At 39.4% G+C, this 13,480-nt stretch overlaps 1 protein-coding gene across 18 annotated transcripts in view; it reads right to left on the bottom strand.

Moving 5' to 3' along the window:
* SHROOM2 (shroom family member 2) overlaps positions 1–13,480 on the bottom strand; it is a 118,248-nt gene that overhangs the window by 17,770 nt on the left and 86,998 nt on the right. The window contains exon 1 of one of the 18 annotated variants that reach the window (XM_086880132.1): positions 6,880–7,100. The exons of the other annotated variants lie outside the window; for them this stretch is intronic. The gene's annotated coding sequence lies outside the window, so the exon portion shown is untranslated. Of the gene's footprint in view, positions 1–6,879; positions 7,101–13,480 lie in introns of those variants that run through there. 18 annotated transcript variants of the gene reach the window in all.

The raw sequence follows: 13,480 nt of genomic DNA on the forward strand, positions 1-13,480 counted from the left end.
TTGAACACCGAGATCATATCCAACACTGAACACCAACTCCTCCAATCTCTGGTAACTGTATGGCAAAAAAACATCCTCTCATGTATGGGCACACATGGTGCACCTAATCTAACGTGACGAGACAAAACAATGTCAGGCTAAATTAGGGTGTGGAGCACCACAGGATGCGACAACCTCTGGGTGACCCGAGGCACTGCAGTGTGCACAGCCTAGTTAAACACACAGCCAAATGGCCAAATGTTGGTAGAAAACAAAACTGACTCCAGAAAAGGAAGTCCAATACTAAAATTTAGTTATCTTTCTACAAAGTCAGTAACAAAGCATTTGAAACACGTTTCTTATCTAGGTACAATAATCCAGTAACTTTTTTGAATGTGAACTGAATACCAGGAACTTTATGAATCTGGAGGTTGAATTTTGTGTATCTGCTGAAAAATTAAATGAGTGCAAGCAAAATGTTTGCTGAAGCTAAAAAACTGAGGAAGGGAAAATGAGTATCTCCCGAATTAAGGCAGAAAAGGAAATTTAGAAAGGATAGCATTTTTCCAGTCAGACTTATTTTAAGGCCGAACTTCTTTTGTCCTGTCAGCATAAATGACAAAAAAATGGCCAAAAAGGCCTTATCTTATCCTAAATGTTTTTGGGTTTATTCCAGTTTCCCACTCTCTGTCTCTCTAGTCAGGAAACAGCCTTTCACAGCTCCATGCTTGTCCTTTGCCACGAGACACATAGTACATTTGTGCTCACCAGATAAAGACAAATTGGGGAAGGAGCAGAAGGCAGGAGAAAAGTACTTCTGGAGCTCCAAGAGGAGACAGGTTTGCCCTCTGCTTTAAAGGAGGCAGAAGAGAAAACTATGAGCTTAGAAAACAAGCTGCAACAAACAAGTCAAGGCTTCAGAGAGCAACTAATCTCAGTTATGCTGACAGTGCTGGTCTTTGTATTTTTAAATAGTAATCCTGTAGTCATGCACTGCCCAAGCCTTCTTTTGAGGTGACCGTGAAAAAGGCGTATTTCCTAGCCTATTTGTAAAATAAGGTTTAGTTGAATTTTTCAATGTAAACACATTATTAATATCACTGTACTAGTTTTGAGAATGTCTAGAGGCAGTTAACACCAGAGTGTAGGAAAACAAAATTTGAGATAAAAAGCATATAAAAGAACTATTAGCTTAAAGTCTATTATAAATTCAAGAAGAAAATAAAACTGAGTAGTTGCACACTGAATTACTATTTTAATTAAATTAAAACAAATATTTAAAAGGAAGTATTCTTGGAAAGACAACTGATTAGATGTGGATTCCTGAGAAGTCACATACACTTTCTCTCTCTCATGTGAAGTGTTATACTTTAAAATTCAGCTTTAACTGGTAAATTTTAAACTTAACATGAATGAGATTAGTATCGCTGACATTCAAGTCTCTTCATATGCTCACCTAAAAGCAGTTGGTTCAGACAACTTGAAGTTGTCTGACAAATTCAGAGTCAAGCCTGATTTACAAAACAGTATTTATTGACCCCTCTTTTAGCAGTAGATGAAGGACAGTTTTGTGAAGTAAAAAATTAGACAAATGGCCAGAAAGACCACCACTATTCTGATTTGGTTACATGCCATCTCGGCATCTCAAGAGTCAGCTCATTTTCCCTAGTGAGTTCAATGTAAGCAGAGCCAGGCCAGTAAATAGATCCAGTAACTTTAATGGAAATATTTACTAAATGAAGACTGCAGACCTTCTTACATATGAAATACTATGTTTAAACCAGCATTTTTCATTGTCTAGATAACCCATGAACAGCACAATTTTCTCCTTGTTAACTCATGCAAAAGTTCTTCAGGCCTCCCAATTCACCTTCACATCCATAAGCCATAACAAAAACCAGTGCAACAGACGCTCTCAGGTGCACAGAAAAATCAAGGGTATGATACAAAATGTTGCAAAGACATCAATTACATGCATTATCTCAGCCACTTTGCAGAGTATACCATGAACTTTGCATGCACATCAGGACTGGGAGTGCTGGTGGAAGCAAACGGGATGGAGAACACCACCAATCTGACACATGTGCATATCCAAAACAAGTAACCAATATATTGGTGTATTCTGGCTCAGAAGCAATGAATGCTCTAGCAGTCCTGTCACTTTCCAAAACTGAGCAAAAGGACAAAGAATTACAACAGAGAGAAATTTGGAGATGCCATATTTGCAAACATGGAGATAAAATTCAGAGATCACACACATGACTTCATACAGCTTCCACAAAATTAATCAAAAAATTTTGCAGTGTCACACAAAATGGGTCTGAGGCGAGGTGGTGGCTACATTCAACACTGAAGCTAAATTGCATTCAGTGTGAGTGCGTCCTCATGCAAAACATGCTCATCACATTATTTTGGAGAGATGTAAGCTTACTGTCAGAAAGGAGGGAAAGAAAACAAGCTTCAAGCCCCAGGAGAACACAGTGGCAAGAACCTGCAAAGGTGTTACATTATTATCAATACTGATAAGTCCAGTAAGCTGCTTGCTATTTGTCAGTGCATCATGTAATAATATGCCCAACAATACAGCTGGTTTGGAAATGAGGCTGTAAGATTATACAAAGATAACATACCACTGAAAGGAACTCATCATTTATAACCAAACATCACAAAGCGAGAGACAGAGAACAGTTTTAAACCATCTGAAAACATGACAATTGACTTAATTACTATTTTCATTCTAGATAACAAACCAGCCAACATCAAAAACATTAAACTCTTAGCTATCTTCAAAACCAAAGCTCCCCCACCCCCATAATACAATGCCACAATTACCTAAGTTGCAAGAGCCTTTCTGAGACAACAGGGAAGGCTCACACCACATTCCCCATCCCAGCACGGCACATTACAGCTTGCACTGTCAGACAACTTACACCAGCCACTTAACCTGAGCTGCAAAGGAAGTGTAATTAAGAGTCTTATGCTATTGCTACAAAGTGGTATTCAGTAAGGGTGAGTCTAGTCCAGCAGTCTAACATGAGCCTTTTCTACTGCACTTGTGTTTAGTATTTTGCTGTAGGAGTTTTCATAGCTAAATGGCAGGAGGCAGAAAACCAAAGTATGCTTCTAACTGAAAAGAAGGAATTGCTTCATTACACAAACCAGCCCTCCACGTTTTTGAGAAGCTCTCATTAAGCAGAGGGCTCAGCATTCCCAGAGGGGGTCTCTGTGGAGATACAAGAGGCTGAGCACTCAGCAGCACATGCAGGAGGAGCTCTGCTCTGTCTTGTACTTTCCCAGTGGCCACAGCCACACCAGCATCACTTGCTGCAGTGGGGGTGGGAATGTGGATCGCCATTCTGGCATGAAGTATTTTCTACCTAAATGGACAACTACATCTCTCAGTTTTCTTCTGGCTCCATTAGTTTGGGGCATACACACTTAAGACTGAAATGTAAAGGCCATGTAAAGACTAAGCTGGACAAAAAACTCCCAAGTCTCATCCCCAGTCTGGAAGCCTCTAGTCCCCTGAGCAGTAGTATTACAACAGGCTATTCTAACAAACCAGAGAGAGGTAACAGTAATGTGAATTCTTACAAGAAAGTTAAACCATATAGACATACACTGACAAGAGCCTGGAGTGGAGTTAGTGAGCATTTACAAAAATGAATCATGTATAGATGCCTATCAGAAGAATAACATTTCTGGTTGCCATAAAAAATAACTCCAAATCACTTTCTTCGTTTTCCCCATACTCAAGACTTACCTAAATCTGAATAGAGAGATAGAATGATCTGATTGAATGTTGTACCTCAATAAATGAAAGTGATTTCAATAAATGCTATGCATTTGATTTTTATCTGTCTGATTTACAGTTTCTTGAGAACACTTCAGGCCAACCCAAACAGTGCCACGAGACGCTCCAACTTCAAAATCCCAGAGTAGATAAGCTTTGCAAAAATGCATTAGCCAACATTTAAAAAATGTATCACTCGTTAAAGACCTGACCTCTGTACAAAAGTTTCACCATAAAACATAAGCATGGTTATGTAACCAATGATATGTCCTGCACTAACTCACTGGCAAAGGAGAGCAAATGGAGTGGCTGTTTCTAATTTAAATTCCTTCTCAAGAACTACAAGCTACACTGGAAAAAACCCTTCATACCTGAGAATGACTCCTCCATGGAAGTCCTCACCCTACAAAAACAAACACTTCAAAATCAAGGCCACAGTTTTGCAGTCCCTTTAAAGTGACCTTATGCAGATACTCTACCAGAAGAGGCAGACTACTTCTTAGACACTTTGTGCTTTGTCTTCCTGCTTTTTTCAGCATTCGAGTAGTAGGAATTGTACAGCCCCACAGAAAACTGGATCAAAGACTTTATCCAGCTTGAAACAGGTAATTACGTGGCTTAAAGCAATTGGAAAATACTGTCTTTGCATATGACAAAATCCTGTGTATATGCACAGCTCCTACCAATACTTTTTAAGCTATGAACTTTATGTGCTGAAACTATGTTTTCATTGTGTCTTTGTCTGGCGCATAGCACACTGGCATCCAAAAGCACTTCTGCAATAATCCACAAATAAAGGGTAGCTTTCTTTTTATCCAGTATAGTTCTGCTCGAGACAACACAATGCTATGAAGTTAGAATGTGATGCATACGGCAAGACTGTTGGAAATTCAGGAAAAAAATTGAGGTCTAATGCCACATTTTAATCCATATTGATAAGCATTAACTAATGCATGATGGGTGTCTTCCATGATTTCAGAAACTTTAAAGGTTCAGAGGCATCAGTTCCCCTAAGAGGTGGCAGCTGGAAGCCAAGTGGGATATGCTGGGCTTTCTCAGGTCTCACTAGATACCTGTGTTTAGCCAACTGTTCAGCCTTAGAACTAAAGAATTAACTTAGAATTAAATCTGAGTTCTCTGTGGACTACAACTTGACTCAGCACTTCACTTCCATGTAGATGTCTCCCTTCTATTAATTATCTGAATCCTCATCTGAGTCTATATCCTTTTTTTCTTTTTTTTCCTTCCAGAGGCTCCAGGACCTCTTAAGCCCTTAAATTCATTTTACTATTGCAATAGTCAGGAGACATTGACAACACAACACAAGAACAACACAATTTGGACATGCAATACCAGGCCAAGTATTAGTAGTTCATTTTTCTGATGAGCTCTCTATCTGCTATCACTACTGAGTCAGTACAGTACACACTATTCATATTCCAAATATGCTAAATGAGAGCTTTATGAAACTACTTAGAAATCTTTAAAGATAAATGTACAGAATAAATCACCTTCTAAAGAACCATGATGGCTGTACCGTAGCAGTCATGCCATGAAGAGGCACATAAGCTACTACAAAGAAGTAGAGCTGTCCACTGCCTTGGTCTGAGACAGATGATGGCAACTAGCATCCAAGAAGCACTACTGAAGCAAACAGTTCTAAAACCAAAGCATGTGTTACAGTGAAAAGAATAATGAATACTGAATGATGAGGGAACTCTTTCCCTCTCAAAGGGAAAAAAAAAAAAAGGCCTGTCAGAAGACAACTGAAGGTACAAACCTATGAAGATATTTCACAAAGTATATCCCAGAGCACATCACTGGTACACTACAACCTGTTTATCATGGTGCGAGTCTTGGTTTTTCAGTCCTGTCTCTGAAAGCCTGTTAACATTATCTGCACCTCAATGGCAGCTATCTGTTTAGTTAGTCACACTAAATACAGCTTAGTTGTTGCATCCAATGTGATAAAGCAAAATGTCACTCTACCTTAACAACCCTTGTATTATCACCTGGCTTTATCACAGAATGAAATACAATAACAGACACTGCTTGCCAGTCCATTGATCCCACCAGAATTTCTCTCCTGTCCTGCCTGCGTGGCAACATACACACTGCAATGTGTTTTCATCTCTCATTCTGTCTCTAAAAATGTTACCTCTTTCCCCATGAAAACAAGAAATAAATAAATAACAAAGAACATATCCACTCTAATTCTGCAGTAAATAAACAAAGTTATGTTGATGGATGAATATAGGCCAGTCATGAGTAACAGCAAAAGACACAGGCCCATAACAAAAATAAAAATCTGATTAAATTTATGTTTCTTAGAGCAGCACAAGGGCCTTTATGCAGAAGGGAAGAATCTAGTAGAAAAGGGCAGAGGGAGGGATGCTTTCCTTTCCTTAGTTCAGAAAACAAAAGCCCCTCCTCCATTCTGCAGCACATCAAAAATAAACGATAAAAGATAATTTTTATGGCTGTATTCTTACTGCTTTATCTATTGCATGCCTCTCCTAGCACACAGGGATTACCTGCATGGAATTAAAATTACTTCTTCTCAAGTCAACCAGTTAATGTGTTCAGTACTTACACACTGAATTCAATAATCAGAATATCCCAACAGTATAACGAGAACCATCATACTACACAAATGGCAACCATTGCAGAGACAAAAGACAGTATTTTCCAACACCGCTAACAAGGAAATCACAGTCACATTAAAAATAAAAGCTCAAAGAAGAATGATTGTTTTGTCAATTTACTAAAAAAACCCCTACATTCCAATTGCCACTCCTTTTGATTTTTTTTTTTTCATTTAGACTTTTTCTCCTGATTATGCTGTTGCTATTTTCTTGTTGCTATTACTACTGAAAACAGCTGCTTGCAGCTGAACAAGAATTAGGTAACAGAAGACAAGCTATAAAATGAAACACTTGGTGAATAACAACTAGGTCACCTGGGATTCTCAGGCATTCTCTCACCAAAAAGAACACATAGCTAGCTCATCTCTAAAGAAAAAAAATTCCTAAACCAGTTATTTAAATTAATTAGCATGCACATGCACACATTTCAACAGCCATCTTTTCACTCTGAGCCACACTCACCGCTTGCTTCTAATAGTCACATCCAATTCTCTTACACTCCCAGCTAATAGCTCCTGCTGCTGTGGAAAGGGTCTTCGTGCAAGCCTGTACTCACAGTAACAGGCTTGCCAGGCAAATAACAAGATGAAAAGCTCTCGCACCACCCCTAGCCGAGAGGAACCCTGAGCCTGGCACCCTGAGCCACAACAACGGCACTGCAGCCCTCAGAGCAGAAAACAAGTATTTTTGAAAGGCACTGCCTTCTAATTCCAGTGTACACGACGCCAACTGTGAAAACAAAAGCTGCTAAAAACAGCACGTGTGTGTGAGCATACGCACACAGAGCATCTTAGCTGGAATTAACTCACGTTTTCCCCCTATTCTCCCAACCCATCAGTGAACAGAGCAGTCAATTGCACTAAGCAAAATAAAATTCTATAAAATTCTGTACCAAGCATCACTGCTAATTTGCTACTGTAGCTTCTGCTGATAGAGGCAGAAGATGCAGCCTGTGCTCAAAGACCTGAAGAACAAAAGAAATACTGTATGAATTAACACTGCAAATTTCTGTTCAAAACTGACAAAAAATGGTACATAAGGCACACACCTCTAACCATTTCTATCATGCTTTAACACTAAGGACAAGACAATCTTACCAGGATTTACAGCTTTTTATCCATATTCACTGGATTTGTGAGCTTTGCATCCTTGCAAATGTGCCAGCCAGTTTGAAAGCCTTGCAGAACTGAATCTGTCTCAACCTCTGCGTCTCATTTACTGTAACACAGAGGATTTTCAAAGCCATGCCTCACAACAGCTGGCTTGTTTTTGCCTGCTTCCTATGATTGACAAGTTCATACAAGCTCTGTCAACTTTAACCTTGATAAGTGAAGGCTTAGTCTGTATTGTACGTTACATCACCAGAAACTTCTGACCTCAGGGAAAAGATCTCAGAGACTTCAAAGCTTTTCCTTTCCCCCACCCCCACCCCTGGATTTTCTTATTAAAGAAAAAAAATAAAACAAAACTTAAAAGTCCTTTAATTTTTTATGAGTTTTCATTTGTGAAAATCATGATCTGCATTTCCACGACTACAGCTCTGCAAGTTACAACTATTTACAATGATTTAAAAGATCAGTGTGTTACTAGGTTCCTTTCTGAACAGCATTCAAATAACCAAGTCTTTAATTTTTGAGGAGAGTCTTCATCAACAGCCCTCCAGCCTGAATTATTTTGCATGTGTTGTGTGCACAGGCGCCCTCTCTTGCAGGAGATTCTGCAGGGAAAGAACTGAATGCTTTCATGCTGCATGAGCACATTGCCACCCCCACGCTCCATCTTTAAAAGGTATAGTGGCTTTCATCAGAGCAAAGCTCCAGCTCCTTTCAATTTTTCTACAATAACACGTTAAAGACTTAATCGAGAAGTTGTGGATAAGGCTTTAACATGTATGAAAAGATAATTTTAAAGATGACTGCTTTAAGAGGAAAATGTTATTTAAACTGCACACAAAATCATACAGAGCAGTTAGATATCCAGTTAATAACCTCCCCTGAAATTCTTCTGCCTCCCAAAGCTGCCTGTATGATTTCAATAGAGAGTGAGAATGCTTGAAAGAAAAAACGCCAGTTTACATAATACAATACAACTGTTAACAGACTGCAGCAAGTCTGGCTGGCCCATGCAGAGAAATGGAAGCTATAGCTGCCACACTACTTTTTAGCACAAAACTTCACTCACATTTACTGACATAAACAGTCTCCTGCATGACAGCAAACCATAACCATGTTGCCTAAAGGCTTATAGCAGAAAGTGAGCATTTCACAGGCTAGCTTTTAGTACCAGAACACCATAAAGCCATTCCATATGTCAGAAATGTATGAATTGCTGCAATGAAGAGACAAATCAGTCACCTATTTCCAATTATGCTTTTCATCAAGTAACTTAAGGGAAAATAATATCTACAGTGCATCAGCACACGATGCTTTTATGACTATAATCACTGGAAACTGTATCTTATATTAGCTCTCAACCTCCATACTCAACTGCTCTTATCATCAACAGGGCTACATGAAGATAGCTGGATTTCAAGCAATGACACTAAAATGCACATCTTTCATTCTAATCCTCTTTGCAGGGAAAGCAGTAAAATCAAACCAGAATACAAAAATGAACTAATGCATACAAATTTATCTCTGTTTCTCTCTCCACAAACACTTTAGTGTGTTTTTCTTTCACTCACTCCCAATTTCAGAATCATTAGGACTTCTTCCAGCTACTCATGCTTAGTAACACATTCAGGGGCAGAGGAGGAAACTTAGGAAGAAACTACACTCCAACATTTCATCAGCCCCTGATGGCCTCGCATACCCCTAAAGCTGTCACTGCATGCACAGTGAGAACAGATGTGCCAGGAGCAATTAAAGCAAAAATAATTTTACTTGGTAGCAAGAAGCTGCAAGTAGAAAAAAAGGGATATATGAGATGGGATAGCCACCCTCAAGTTTAGAAACAGGGCTTCAAAGTTCACCTAATAAAGGCAGAGGGAGAGTCCACAATTTCAAGGGTGTGAAGAATGCACAAATTGGATGGGGGAAGCAACAGGGTTGTATTACTGTAGTGTACTGTAAACCAAGCACAGGTTTTGGAGGCAGTCCAGCACCCATTTAATGAGATCCAGCAGTTGCTGGTGAGCCTGAGTGGAGCATCTCACCGATCTGCAGGATGAACACCTGACAGCTGCCGGCCGAGTGCTGCCAGGAGAGTGAGGAGTGGGGAGGCAGTGGCAGGAGCCTGCAAGTTTTAACAATCTCATTTAGCCACAACCAACCCCCAAATCCCAAAATAATGCATTTGTGTTGCTTATGAAGATGCCCACACATCTCTTGGCTCAACCAGCCTTAAAGTTTTAAAATGGACAAGAGGAAGAAAAAGAGTACAAGTGGGGCAATTTATCATGTAACTTCTGCCTTGATTCTGAAGTATGAGAAGAATCTGGTTCAACATTTTGCTATTTGAAGAGCTACCCTGTGCCAGTGGCCATATGCATTTAGATATTTTTTTTTAAAGATTAAGAATCCACAGATTGGTATTTAATTTTTAAAAGGGCATTTACATACATGAGATGAATATTTTTTAAAAGAACAAGCCAGATGGTATAATGCTAAGAGATAACATGCAACTGAAGATACAATATATGAAACTCAGAGGAAATGTGTAATGCCTACCAAAACACCCAACCACCATTCTTCCTTCCCTCTCTCTGTCCCCTCCAAAGGTTGAATTAAATAGCAACTAAAAGGAACATCCACCAGAGAACTTAAGTCCTACTCAAATAAGGAAAATCCAGAACTCATCTAGCAAAGCAGATGTATAAGGAAAATATGGTAAATACAGAAATTTTAAAAGAAAAGCTGAGGTACAAATCCTTAAGGATGTGTTAGGACAAAAAAACCCCCAAAAAACCAAGAAACAACAACAACAGAAAAAAGAGAGAAAAAGGCACTTATTCAAACACAGATATCTGCCAAACAGATTATATGGATGAAAGAAAATAAGGCTGCAGCAAAAAATTGACATGGTCTCCACAACTGCACCAGCAAAGAATAGCCTTTGCAGAAACTATTTGCAGATGCTGCACACCATTAGAAGCGGGTAGCCATAAGCTACCTGGGCCATATGACAGTCACCTGAAACTTCCACAGGAAATTGCTGAACTGGGATCTGCGATGCACAGCTACCCGTTCCTCTTGGTCAGCTGTTTGAGAACAGTGACACACCCAGTGCTTGGGGAGGGAGGGTGTGAGGGTGCTGAAGAGAAAAAAAATAAGAGAAAGAAAGCCAAAAAAAAAAAAAAAAAAAAGCTCATTGATAAAATGAACTGGAGAACTTCAGAATCAGAAACTCAACATCTGAAATAAGCAAAAAAAGCAGAAATTTTATTAAGAGATTCAGGAGCTGCACTAATGACTAAAAATGACAAGGAGTAATTTGGGCATTTGTAGAAAAGATGTGCCTTGGATGCGCTACTAATCTTAGAAAGAGTCACTGCGCATAGGGACAAGAGTGATCTGGATGACAGAGACTTGGGCTTTTTAGATAAGTTAGAAAATTAAATTTTATCTCACCTGAGGCTCTTAAAAATGTGACTCCCATGAGACAGTCCTCACTCATGTCATCACACCATTCACATCAGAATTCATTAGATATAGGTGATTCACAAAAGGGGTGAAAAACTAGGTGGCAGCAGTTGCTGCTATGAGGAAATTATTCAGATTTAATAAATACAAAGTAACCCACAGGAGAGACTTCTTGTACATATACAATGATGTACAACAGAAATTACGAAGGAAAACTACAAGAAGGAAAAGCTGAATTTCACAGACTGTTCTATGAACATACAATCTTCATACTTCACAGCAGTAAAAAAACTAAACAAAACCCCCAAAATAAAGCAAAGCTCAAAGATAGACCAGCAGAGGCTTGGCAAGATACCCAGCTGCATGATACCCACTACACTCCTGGTTTGCCCTGGTTTTCTGTTTCTTCCCCAAGCACCTGCTACTGGCTCACACAGAGAAAAAAACCTGCCTAGGTAGACCTGTGGTCTGCTTTTAAGAATCAACATCCATCAGCTGCCATCATGTACCAGTGATTCAAAGCTCCACTGTCTCAGAGTATGGTATTCATATATCTATTATTAGTCAGCCACATACACTAGTACACTGAAAGGACATAATGGTTCATGGCAATGACACTTGTACAAGCATTCACAGAAACCTCAGGAAGCTGAAAGGTTACAGGAGATTTCTCATATATGACTAGATGCTGTTAGACTCACTCTCCTCTGTACGCACAGGAAGAGCTACAGTAGGTTTTTCCCATTTCAGACAAAATGCAAACTTTATAACAGCCCAGACTGTACTGTATCATTGCTATATGATACACATTGATGACATCACTGGCAAAAAAACTGGTCTGAGAAATGCCTTAATAATCTGTATCTCATGATAAAGAAATGCTAAGGACATAGACCTGCTGGATCAAGTCCAGAGGAATGCCAGGGAGATGATCAGAAGGATGGAACACCTCTCCTGTGAAGACAAGATGAGAGAGTTGGAATTGTTCAACCTGGAGAAGAGAAAGCTCTGTGGAGCTTGTTAACACATGCATGAAATGTTTGCCAAAGTAATTTTTCCACTGATTTCTATGGAAGCAGTTGCACAAGATCATACTATTTCTTCCTCACATGGAAAAGGGTGAAAACTACATAAATTTTACATAGCTCTAGTAATATCTTGGAAAGTCCTTCAGTGCCTGTGACATACTTGTCCTGCAATGTTCCGTCAGGAAAAGCAACTCACAGTTTGACTGTTTAACTGCAACAATAAATGAGTACCTTCAAGAAAGTCAACATGGCAAAGTACCAGGTTTTTCCCTGGGTCAGGGCAATCCCAAGCAGAAGTTTAGGCTGAGAGTGGACAAAGACCAGTCTTGGAAAGAAGGACTTGGGGGTGTTTGTGGACAAAAAGCTCAACAATGACTTAGCAGTGTGCCCTTCCAACTGCCAAATGGTTACATCAAAAGCAGTCTGGCCAGCAGGTCAAGGGAGAGGATTCTCTCCTTCTATTCCGCTTTTATGAAACTTCACCTTGATTACTGTATTCAGCTCTGCGGTTCCCAAAAGAAAAACACAGCCCTGTTGGAATGTGTCCAGAGGAGGACCACTACTATGACCACAAGACTGGAATGTCTCATTGAGCACAAGCTGAGAGAGTTAGGGCTATTCAGCCTGGAGAAGAAAAGGCTACAGGGAGACCTTACAGCACCTTTGAGTATGTAAAGAGGGCTACAAGAAAACCAGAGGGACTTTTCACAAAGGCATGTAGTGATAGGACAAGGGGGAATGGCCTTAGGATGGAGGAAGGCAGGTTTAGATTAGGTATTAGTAAGAAATTCTGTACTGTGAGGGTGGTGAGGCACTGGAACAGATTATCCAGAGAAGCTGTGGATCTCCCATGCCTGGAGGTGTCAATGACCAGGCTGGATGGGGCTCTGACTAACCTGATCTAGTGGAAAGTTCCCTGGCCATGGCAGGACAGCTGGAACTAGATGATTTTTAAGGTCCCTTCTGAATCAAACCATTCTAGGATTCTATGATTCTTAATAAAGAAGTTTAAAATAGCTATGCTACACAATGCTGGCAACAAACATTCTCAGTAATTAAGGAAACCCTTTGCTACATATAAAACTCCCAAGCCTTCAAGTCTTGTACTTCAGTAGCTCAGTTTCTAGTTAAGCTGATCCTAACACTGTATATTGGTACTTCATTAATTTCCTTAACACCACAGTGAAAGAAACTCAAACAGAACATAGAATTTAAAATTTCTGGAGTTACAAAAAACTGTGTAGTTTCTAAGAATATTTCCAATGACCAATTTATGCCATCTACTATTGTAAATATGAAGAACTAATTTGTCCCACTATGGATTGTTGGTTTTTTTTTTTTCCCTACCGTTAATTAGTCCTCATAGATATGTAAACTCTATAATGGTCACAAATCAGAAAAAGCTAAGAGAAAGAACTATAAATATACACATGTATATTTTATATGTCTGTGAAT

This window comes from Cyanistes caeruleus, chromosome 3 (genome assembly GCF_971803275.1).
Source record: "Cyanistes caeruleus chromosome 3, bCyaCae1.hap1.1, whole genome shotgun sequence".
NCBI lineage: Eukaryota > Metazoa > Chordata > Aves > Passeriformes > Paridae > Cyanistes > Cyanistes caeruleus.